A 12,390-nucleotide genomic window follows, 5' to 3' on the forward strand; every position below is an offset into this window, starting at 1 on the left:
ATATTGAGAGAATTTATGATTTTCCAATAACAGATATTTACTCAAATACATTCATTAGATTAGAAAAAAATATGATCAATTTTAAATGACTAATTAAATGAGGGCAAAGTACTTGCATGATTCATATGCAAACCATCAATATACTTTTTCATTACAGACTGGTTTCTAAGTGACGTTTATAATAACACATTAAATGTGAAAGTGAATGTAAAAAACAAGTTGAATCAAGGGGATCATAGTAATTGAAATTTATTGATAAACATTTTCTTCCTTAAATCTAAAGGTGAACTGTTGGTACAACCTGATGATTTTTTTGTGATCAATGAATTTCAGTACTTTATGTAAACCTGTTTTAACTCTCATTATACCCAAGTAGGAGTGTTCATGTAGTCTGCTGCCACATTTCAGCTGTGTGGTAGCTTTTTATTAAGTTGTGCCAAAACCATCACCGGCAATTTTTTGTCATCTCCTTACTGTTAAAAATATTTTTTTTCAGAGGGAAAATGTAATGACAAAAACCAAGTATATTTCTTTCTGCTGTTGCATGTATATATATATATATATTACAAACTTATAAAAAAATACCAAAAAAAAGTAATAATCACCCATTGCAAATGTCACTTAAAAATGATCACATACTTTGCTATGAATTTTATTTTTAATTCAAACCAGAGAAATGAACAGTGACTGAAAAAAGTCAGGTAAAAATAATATTCACCATAGTAAAATTACATGACTATGTTACACACAGAGTTTCTAATAAAATCTAAAGCAGATTAGCAATGTTCGAAAGCAAGATTTGATCATAACACCTAAATTCTAAATGAAGTGGTGTGTAGACCCTGATAGCTCCTGATAACATGTAAAGTATCATACTTTACAAAAAGATACAGGTTACAAATAGGAAACAGGATAAGGAACAGAGATGGTAAGACTTAATGTAAGATCAGCAGTCATAATATACCCACCTATCAAAATCGTAACACAGTTAATGGAAAAAATGTCCTTACACGAGAGAGTCTGATCAGTATTTTCGTGTGTAGTGGGGCTGACCTTGGCCAGCTGGCAGACACCCACCCAGCCCCTCTCTCACTTTCCCTCTTCAGCAGGACCAGGGAAGAAAATAAGATGGAAGAGCTCATGGATAAAGACAGGGAGATTGCTTGCCAGTTTCCATCATGGGCAGAACAGACTCAACTTCGTTCCTGATTCCACTACCTCCTCTGCCCCCCATTCTGATTAGCACAGGGGGCAGGGTAATGGGGGGCGGTGGGCAGCCTGTAACAGTTCCTCGCTGCCCCTCCTTCCTTCTCACACTTTTCCCATTTCAGCTTAGTGCCTTCTCCACAGGCTGCAGTCCCACAAGATAAATTTCTCTCCTCCAGTACCTGGAGCACCTCTTCCCCTCCTTCTCAAACCTTCGTGTTCCTAAGACTACTTCTCTCACTTTTTCTCTCACTCCTCACTGCCTGAGCAGCATTTTCTTCCATTTCTTATGTTTTTCCAGAGGCACCACCACCTTGGTTGCCTTGCTCAGATGTGCCCCATGGTGGGGCCATTGAAGCTGTCTGGAACCATCTAGTACCAGCTGGAACTGGCCATGTTCGGCATGGCGGAAGCTGTCTGGAACCATCTAGTACCAGCTGGAACTGGCCATGTTCGGCATGGCGGAGGCCTGGCCTCTCCTCTGAGAGGCTGCCCTGCAGCCCCCACTGCCAGCACCTAAGCGCTGATGCCCATCTGCAGTGTAACAGCGAAGTGCTGAGGTGTCCATTTAAAAGTACCAGTGGAAATAATCATAAAACCCAGATAAAGAAATTGAAAGAAACTGTATTTATATGATGTTGTGATAAAACGGTAAATAAGGTCCAAAGATTATTCCCTTTTCAGGATCTATTTTTTTAAGTGTGCAATCTATGACAGTATCCTTATAGAAAATGGTGAGCCTAGTAGGCTCACCACTTGGGAGTTATAAATTTGAAACCTGAACAGGTCAAAAATCATCATTGAGCCTATTCGGTGGGTGAAACTACAGGATGGCAAAGACGACTTTAATATATGTTTAGAAAAAGCACCATCATGTGTGAAATGTTCATTTTTTATAAAACAGCCTGATGTGTATTTTTCTTGTATCAGTTAACCTAATTAGTATAGAGAAACAACTGTATGATAGAAAGAGCTATCAATGCAATGGTAAAGAACAGATAATTATCTCAAAATGGCAGTGGCATTCAAATATTCTTCTCTTATTGTGAATCAACACCTATAAAAATTTATTAGATGATTTGTCATCTTTTCATAAAGAAGCTTGATCATTTTTGTCTGAGGATGAGAATATGATGTCAAGGGTATGAATAACTTCATGAATCATAAAATAAATTAAGGTTGTTATTTACGCTGAACAGAAACAGTATTATAAAAGACTAATCTTGTGTATTTTCTGTGACTGCAATTAACCATGTTCCAAGGGTTGTTACACGCTATTTATACTATATTAATATCAGAAGTAGATGAAAGCCTTAATGGAGTGGGGAATATCAGGGGACTGCACAAATTAACCCATTTCACATGAGGTGATGCTTTTACCTTGTCAGCCAATGAGGGGCAGAGGAGAGAAAGTTCTCCTTCCACCCTAAACTCCATCCTCCAGTAAATATTCATCTGAAAACATTCAAAATGTTACACAGGCTTTGAGCTAACCTGAAACACAGTGACTGGGGAATGCCATGTAACAGGGAAAAAGTCCACATAAAATTAGTTGACATGGGAAAAGCTTGCAAGATGAAGTCCTAACCATCTGTTGAATTGCTGGCCTATTTCTCATCCACTGCTGCGCTGAGACCTCATTCCAGGGCTCCAAACAAATTTAGATTTTTTCATTCCTACATTGCAGTTAGAGAAAATATTGCAGTCTAAAACTCAGAAAAACATGACACCAGGATTGTGTATATCTGACAGGAAGACTATAAAAATATTATGTGACATGCAAAGGGAGACTTATCAAGTTTTTTTCATAACCTTGAAAGGAGGAAGAACTAGGCTAAATGTTGTGATTAAAGTCAGCTATGTGGACTGAAAAACAGTCACATCTTTAAGCTTCTCCCATCTGTATGAATGGGCATGCCAAGAACAAAAGCTTTACTGCATACTCAGCATGTTATCAGCATTGAGAATCCGCATTTTGACAGCTGCTGTGGTGACGATTTCTTCTTCCTTATTTTTCAAACCGAGTTGAGAAACAAAGGTCCTTTGTTTAGCTTAACACAATAGCTATGAAAAAGTCATGCACTCTAGAAGAAAAGAATAATATATATATTCATATACACTCACACATACATACATACTATATATTCTGGGGGCTTAAGACAATTTACTTTAGATAATTGTACATACCAAAATGTTAGTGTTTTATGAGAAAATGGGTCATGAATTTCTGGTTTTGTGCCTGAGAAAATTCAAATGGTATTTATTTCCAAATTTCAATTCTAAGTCCAAGTAATCTATTTTCATATTATTTTTCTTGAAAATTTAATTTGATGTCTTCAAAACAGGGCACCAACCATGCATTAAATGTTGATAGCTTTGCTTTTATTTCAGATTTTTATATATTTTCCCATTTGACATTAAGCATTATTTTTCTTGATGATAAATTCTATGAACGTTATTGAAGTAATAGAGCTAATGACTTTGAGAAAGTATTGTGTAATTTGGCCATCTGAAAACTGTAGGATATTGCTACAGTCCTTTTGGGGGAATAAACAAATCTAATTTCACTTACAGTGGCCAGCAATATCTAGATGCACCAGTTTGAACGTGGTTTCTGATGTAATGAACTCAGAAGACAGAAGGCAACTTACTAAAAATGTATCTTCTCCCTAAATTAATACAAGAGATTAATGCGGTACAATTAAAAAAAAAAATAAATTACATTTTTTTCAAACATACAGAAGTTCTGTGTCCCCACCTCCATTCCCTGATAATTTCCTCCATGCTCTTATCCATGCATAATTTGTAGAAATGGAACAGAAAATTAAGAGAAGTTTAAAAGAAAAATGGTGCCTGTGATTGCACAGAAGACAGAGTGGCAGCTTAGAAAGTTTCTGTGCCAGTACCTCCAAGCACAGTACCATTCCTATTCTGCAACTAGTGTTTTCAAATCTGACCTAGGCACCACCTAGAGCATCATAAAATTTACAGTTTACATTTAAATTATGGAGCAGAAGTAGCCTATACACCTAGCTTGAAGACAAATTTACCAACTGTTGACATCATTTAGCAAGTAGTGCATCCTAAAATATGGCTCTGGGTAATCCATACCAATTGACCCAATAAGAAGGGAAAAAGGGGGAAAGTTCATGTATGGCCTATACTTCAGAATGTCCTCACGTATGTATCTATCCAGAACAGGCAAGAAGCCCAGAACTCTGAGTGCACTGACTCAAGGGCCCAATACCTCTGGAGCTCATATCTTTTGTTTGTAACAAGGCCACAGAGCTCACAATAAAGAAGCAAGAATCCCTTGAGACCATCCTAGAAAGTGAAAGACTTTAAGAACAGTCTTAGGACTGTTTTAGTTAATTGTTTGCATTTTGTTTTCAAAATATTTTATAAAAGGATTTTATTTCCCTAACATTTTTGTTTGTTTGTTTCTGGTTTTGGATTTTGTTTTGATCAGTTTTATTCCTTATTACTTCGTTCCAAAACAGAACCATTTTTTCATGGATATGTTGACATTAGATTTGCTGCAATGGCCCCTAAAATCATACCATCACTCTTCAGAAGCACCTTGTTCCTCCCACCCACCCTTATCACTCATGCTTGGGTGTTTCCAGATGAGCTGACACATTGGAAGAATTCAGCAGTCACAGACTGCCTCCAGCTCAGCTGAGCTCTTAAATTACCCTCTGGGTTTGTGTGGCAGATCTGATGTCCACGGGGAGATCTTCTAAGCTGGCCCAGCCACTGTGAAGTAAACAACATTCAGCTTCTCCACACGGCTCACCCTCCCACCTCCATGCGGCATCCAGCTACAGAACCGTTACACTCTTTTTGGAGAAATGTCTTTCTTTTCTGCTATGTAGGTGGAATTCCTTCTGTTACCGTTGTCACTGCTGTCTTTTCTGGCCTTATTTGTTTTATGAGAAGTACAGTGGGTGCCAAAACAGCATTCTGGCTATTCATATGGACCATATTTCTCTTGTAAATAGATACCCTTAAGAAATACCAGGTATAGAATTTCAAACATTGGAAACAAAAAAAAAACAGCAAATCTTGCATATGAGAGGATAACTCACCTTAACATATCAAGCCCACAACTTCTGTTTTATCTATTACATATATCTTATAAAACTATAGAGTGCTGATATAAAGTTCTCATTTAGGATGAAATTCATCAGACCTCTGAATAAATTACTCCACTATTTAATTGCCCTAGGCATTAAAAATCTGAGATTTGTTTTGTTTCCATGTTTTAGTTTAACTTTCAGTCTTGAAATGTAGTCTTCTCTAAGTGATTTTTTTTTTTTTTTCCAACAGGGTAAGGAATTATGTTCAATCAGAAATCTCTTCTTCATGCAGGTATTTAACTGATCAGATGACCTGATATTTGGATCAACCCAGTAGTTCAAAATTCCTTACTCATAATATAATGTAATTTCTGGATTACAACTTTTTTTTTTTTTCTTTTCTTTTTGGCAGGGGTAGATGTAGGGAGAATCCTTATTAGCTACTGACAACATTTTGAATATGTTGATTACCGAAATGGAAACAATGGGACTTATCAATGACTACTACAACTATAATTTATTTTAGCTATATCTATGACTATTCTTATTTCCATGCATTCAAAGACCACACTAGGCCACCTGCTAATCATGCTGAAATTAAATTTATTATCCGTGGTTCTCAAATCCTTTCCACAGTGGTTACTAACAAGAATATATTCTTCCATTTCATGTCCACAAAGCTTTACAGCTTTTTTTACATGTCCTTTACAGCATACACATTGCCTTCCACTTGGGAGTTATAAAACTTATCTCAATGCACAGTCCAGCCGGCACATACTATTGATTTATCCCTTGCATTGCTTCAATATGTCATGTCTTTTTTTTTTTTTTTTTAACTATTTTTTGGATATACAGTAAATACAAGGGTAAACTCACCAGTAAAGTTCTAAGAAGAAGAGTGAAAAAAACAACATCAAATAACAAAAATAAAACAAAAATAAGCAAATGAAACAAACAAACAAAAACAAGTAAAGCACTGATTCAAAATGTTATTGAACTTAAATTTTTTCCCAGTGGTAGCTCTGCAAGTATTTGACTTCTCTGTAAGTATTACAGAATCCAGAGCTAATAAATCCTATGAATGCACTTATTTCAGCTGGTTTTGCTAGCTCTGCAACAAGAAAGGCAATATGAAAAAAAAAAAAAAAAAGTAAGAAGTTCTCTTATATCAAAAAGAAGACCTATAATGCATTGTGAAAATACATTTTATATATACACTGAAGTTATATTATCAATTCTCTATTAACCCCCATTCAGCTATACTATCAACTGTTGGCATCTACAGGATATCTATGGGGAGCCATTAGGATGTCATTAATTTAGGGTCAGTATCTTAACTTTACCAATAATTATAGTATAGACTTGCTACTGCAGTAAACCTGTGATAATAATACACATACATAATAATTGACATGTTAAATTACAATGTATTTAGGTATAAGCCATTTCTTAACAAAGCAAACTGATACTCCTAAAGAAATAGTAACACTTTCTTTCCATTTTGAGTATTTTTCTCTTGAAGGTTAAGACCATTTTATTAACATAAAACACTTGAATTCCAAAGTATTCTAACTTCTTTCTTTGCTTCACACCACAACTGCTAACATCCACAATGACAAAAGAAAAGTGCTAATGCTGTTCTAATCTCACAGAAAACTTATTTTCTTAAAGTGGCATTGTGGTAGTTTTACCTTGGGCAGCTAAACTCCACCACAACTGTTCTCTCACTCCCTCTCCTCAGAAGAAGACGGGAAGAAGAAAGTATGCTGGAAAAAAAAAAAAAAAAAAAAAAAAAAAGCTCAAAAAAGCTCATGGGTTGAGATAAGGATAATTTAATTAAAGGAAAAAGGAAGAGGGGAAAAAAATAGCAAAGTCTGTGTGGAAGCACAGAGTAAAGAAAATCTCTACTTCCCATCAACGAGCGATGTTCGGCCACATTCCAGGAAGTAGGGCCTCAATATGGGTAACGTTTGGAAGGACAGACGTCTTCATAATAAGAACCCCACCCCCCTCCCTCCCCCTTCCCACCTTTTATTGCTGAGTGTGACATCATATGGCATGGAATATCCCTTTGGCTGGTTTAGGTCAGCTGCCCTGATGATGTCCCCTCCCCACCTCTTGCCCAACCACAGCCTGCTGGCTCTGGGGGGGTGGGAGTTAGAGGGTGTCTTGATGCACTGCCAGTAATGTGCAGCAATAGACACAACACTGGTGTGATACCAGTGCTGTTGTAGCTGCAAGTACAGAGCACAGCACTGTATGGACCATTGTAGGGAAAGTTAATTCCATTCCAGACAGACCCAGTACAAGTTAATTGAAGTTAATTTAAAACCTGTGACAGAAAAAGACCTAGTCCAATCAACTCCCTTTTTATAAATATTGCTTATAAATATTTGCTTACTGATAGCATTCTGGCTTTGTCCATCCCACTTCTATGCCATTGGAGAAATAATTATTTCATAATTCTGCTGGACAGACATCCTTGCAACTCTATTTGTTTACTTATTTTACTATTCAAACAATATTACCAGTACTACATTGGCTATTAGGCCAGTACTAATGAAACAGGTTGAAGAGCCATACAATGCCTAGAAATACATTATGTTATTCCAGTCTCTCTAAATCAAAACCTGAAGTCATGAAACTGGGCAGTGCTCCAGTGGAGTTACACCACCCCACACCAACAGTATCCTAAATTTCATGAAATAAGCGTATTTCCCCATAGCTGAAAAAAAGAAAACTAATAAAATTAGGCATAGGAGAGCAAAATGAATAGCTAGTATAGTTTTCCTATTCAGTGAGTTAAGCAGTTCTTAAGCAAGTTCAAATAGCCAGATGACCCAGGGCTAGCATGCTTTCTGGAGAGCCAAAATGGCTTCCCCTTTTGTCTCTCTCAAAATAAAGAAATAAGAATAAAGAAGAAACTGTGGTCTAAATCACTTTGGAAAAGTAGAAAAAAAAGTAGCAATTGTTTAAGCATTTCACAGAATGAATTTTTGAAAAACATTTAGCTTCTAATTCTGCTCCTCTAAAATCAGGGAGAGTTTATCATTGCCATTAATGGGAGAAAAGACGAGACAGTCCTTAACAAGTCTGACTCACCTATAGTCTCCTTTAAGGATCTGAAAGACATCCTTGCAACTGATACTGAGAGAAACAACTGATGCTGAACTAAAAGTGTTGATACCAATAAAAAGGAATCATTCTGAGAATCATGTAATCAGTAGAGAAAACCTTCCTAAGCATCAGGGGAACCATCAAGAGACTACATGAAGCTGGGAGAGATATAAAACTTATGAATAGGGACACAAAAAGAAATATAAACTGTAAGGGGAAAAAAATAGAAAAGAATGAAGCATGTGATGCATTTGTGAAATGATGCAATGCACAAATTAAAGCAAAAGTTTGAAATGATGAACACCTAAAGAAAATCCATTAAACTTACATCTCATAAGCCATGAATGAAAAAGCTAACAAACTCACTGAAATGTGGTAGAAAACAACATTTGATAGATCAATTATAGAATTCATTAGTTTAGAGGAAGACAATGGTTATGTTTTGAGCTCTTGCTGAGGAAACATCTAACCAAATAAAAAAGCTAGAATTTCTAAACAAGGAAAATAAGATTCATCTCAAATACTGTAAGATTGTGATAGGGTAGCTAGTGTACATTCACTGTTAAAGCTCCACCTCTAGTCCATGTCTAGAGGTGAGCACTGCAAGGAGGTGATTCATTCACACCATCCATAACTAGATAAATAAGATGAATTTTAATGCTTGTTCTTGGAGGAAGCCCTTCACTCTGTTCCCTTGTGACTATAAAGATGGTCTAGAGAACTATGTCAGTATCAAAAATGAAAGAGTTGAATATCAGTAAAGATTTCTAAAACAAGTAAGTACCTAGTTTTCCTAAGTTATCCTACCTTTTTATTGTATTTACATATGCCTTTTATTTTATAGGTGACCAAAAATGCAAATATTATCATTTGTAGCCTTTCATGGTTAATACAAATGTCACCATTTGCTAGGTTATTAATTCATATTATAATCAAGGACCTTTCGTTGACTTTTAAAGGATTTGGTTTTAATCACAGACTACGCATATTTAGCATTAAAGTTAACATTAAATCTGTAGTCTATAGATACCTTTACTTCATCTATTGTAACGCCAGCCTCAGCTCATAAAGGACTTTGTTTATGTAATATGAAAATGGTGCAAAGGGTCTTCTGCCTTCCTGTATCACACTTCTTTCCATGGTGCTGATTTTCACTCAACCTAGCATGTAGCTCTAGAGCTTTGAAAAGAATGAACAGCATGAAGAAATGTGACCAAGAGATTCACTATTCTTAAATGTACTAAATAAATACAATAAACAAGAGAATATGGGAACAGCAGTACTACTGTGTATTTCTTATATACCCTATATATTTTAACAGAACCCCTGCACACCTTTGAAAAGATCTCACTTCTAAATGCATGGCATGTACAGAATGTACAATGGGGTCATGCAACAAATTGTTTTATTGGAGTCTCTCTTAGGACACATTGAGCAACAACATCCTTTCAAATTTATGCAGATAAAAATCTTGAAATTACAGCTTCATGAGTTGTGTATATGTATCTATGCACATAGATGTATATGCACAGCCACAAACATCATAAAAATCTTTATTATCTCCAAAACCTTTACATAAATCTTCAACTACTATATAAGCCAGTTTTATTTTGCCCATGTGGCTATGACTAAGCTTGACTCATGCCAATGGCAAATGTTTCCATAACAACAAACATGCTATGAAGTGTGGAAATGATAAACTATTTAAAAAAAAAGAGAAGAAAAATTTACCCAGTAAAGTAACTTGAAAAATAAACAACAATCTGAAATAGGTTATGGTTATTATAGGTTATTAGAATAGAATATGAAATGCTTGTTTACTTTATATAATTTACTGTACAATAGTTGCCTGACTTGGCAAATATTGTCCACCTAGCAGAGACAAAGATGATCAAAGAGCTGGAGCACCTCTCCATTGAAAACAGGTTGAGCGAGTTGGGGTTGTTCAGCCTGGAGAGGAGCAGGCTCCAGGGAGACCTTATAGCAGCCTTTCAGTACCTAAAGGGGGCCTACAGGGAAGCTGGGGAGGGACTTTTTGTCAGGAAGTATAGTGACAAGGAGTAACAGCTTCAAAATAAAAAAGGGTAGATTTAGATTAAATATAAGAAGGAATTTCTTCACTGTGAGCATGGTAGGCACTGGCACAGGCTGCCCACAGAAGCTGTGGATGCCCCATCCCTGGAGGTGTTTAAGGCCAGGCTGGATGGGGCTTTGAGCAACATAGTCAAGTGAGAGGTGTCTCTGCCAAAGGCAGGGGGGTTGGAACTAGATGATCTTTAAGGTCACTTCCAACCCAAACCACTCTATGATTCTATGATTCTGAGGAGACTTTGTTGTCTCTCTACCTGAAGGAGAAGAAAAGTTAGTTATGGGACAATGTCTTCATTTCAGAAAAGGAGGCATCGTGGACATTGCATATTTCTCATATTCAGATATTTAAGTGAAAATACTTCTGGAAAAGTAAAGACTGCCTGACATTTCTTCCACTTACCCTTTCTTAGTCTTTCTCCATCTCATGTCCAAATATCAAGAGCTGATACCTGTTCAAGGATTTTTTTGTGGAAATGAGAAAGGGGAGTCAAAACAATTCAGAATGAATTAAAATTATTGAACAAAACACTTTCTTCATTATACATATAACTGTCACTTTTTGCATACAGACTTAGCACAGAAGTAGATGGTGCTAGGAAGCTGAAATCTGGTAGAGACATGCTGCTTTGCCTTTCAGCATGCTAGTGAAGAAGCTTTGATTTAGCCAAAAAGAACTTTTTAGTAGCAAGTGGCATATGCAAAATAGATTTTAAAACAGAATTCTTTATAGTAACTATTTCTCCTGGATATCAAAGTGAAGAATTGGCCAAATAAATGTCAGATATGTCAGGAGCTAACATGTTTGAAGTGTCAAACTGATTGTTGTACAACACCACACACAGAAAGGGGCTTTGTTAAATCTCCTACACTCTATTTCAAAATTTTTCCTGTCTCCTGATGTGTAAATTACAGACGATGGCATTGGTTAATATTTTAAAATCTTAATGTAGTAGAAGAATGAGCTATTGTAAAAATGAACTTTTCTCATGCTAAGGATGTTTACATGCAGAAAACTGCAGTAAAACATCCTCATGTGAAGATATTAACAGCTTTCTAAAATACTTACAGTGGATCTGTTTATAGATAAAATAGTAACTCACCCAGGTTTCAATTAGCAGAAATAATTTTCAGAAACATAAACCATTTTCAGAACCGTTCTATATTACACAAAGCAAGTATGTCCCCAAAATATTTAATCTCATGATCTACAGTTATGAATTCCTTTAGTTTGTACAGTAAGCAATACATAAATTTTCCTGAGAAATTTTAGAGGGAATGGGAAGGTGATTGCAATAACAAAATGTAATTTTTAATTTAATGACAAAATGGTTGAGTTTGAAAGGGACCTCTGGAGGTCATCTTGTCCAACACATCTGCCGAAGTAGGGTCACTTAGAGCAAGGTACCCAGGACCATGTCCAGAGAGCTCCTGAATATCTCCAAGGATGGAGACTACACAATCCCTCCAGAAAACCTGTGCCAGTGCTTGGTGACCCTCACAGAAAAATATATATATATGTATATATATATATTTATTAATTTATATATATATATAAACCTTGCTTCTATTTTGAAAGGTGAGAAGGCTCACTTCTTTATTACTAAGTGTTTGCTTTGGAAAGGATAAAGGATTGGTTGCCTTCGAAAAGAAATCAACAGCAATCCCTAGTTACAGAAAATGAATCAACTGATAACACTTTAAAATAGCATTTTAACAATAACTTTCTATATTTCTTTGGGATTTATTTTGGTGGTGTAATGGACTTGATTATTTTTAATACATACAGGATGAATATGAATATGATATTAAAATTAAATATGATTATAATATTTTGATTGATATATTTGATATGATTTTAATATAAATATTAAAATTAATATAATTAAATATTAAATAT

At 35.7% G+C, this 12,390-nt stretch overlaps 1 long non-coding RNA gene across 1 annotated transcript; it reads right to left on the bottom strand.

Moving 5' to 3' along the window:
• Positions 1-27: 27 nt before the first annotated feature.
• Positions 28-9,177, bottom strand: LOC310895319. Its single transcript, XR_014580612.1, has 3 exons — positions 6,977-9,177; positions 3,779-3,875; positions 28-3,290 (listed from the first exon to the last, which is right to left on the bottom strand). It is a non-coding gene; the product is annotated as an uncharacterized lncRNA (long non-coding RNA).
• Between the last annotated feature and the right edge of the window lie 3,213 nt (positions 9,178-12,390).

The sequence above is a fragment of the Anser anser genome, assembly GCF_964211835.1.
Source record: "Anser anser genome assembly, chromosome: 2".
Taxonomy (NCBI): domain Eukaryota; kingdom Metazoa; phylum Chordata; class Aves; order Anseriformes; family Anatidae; genus Anser; species Anser anser.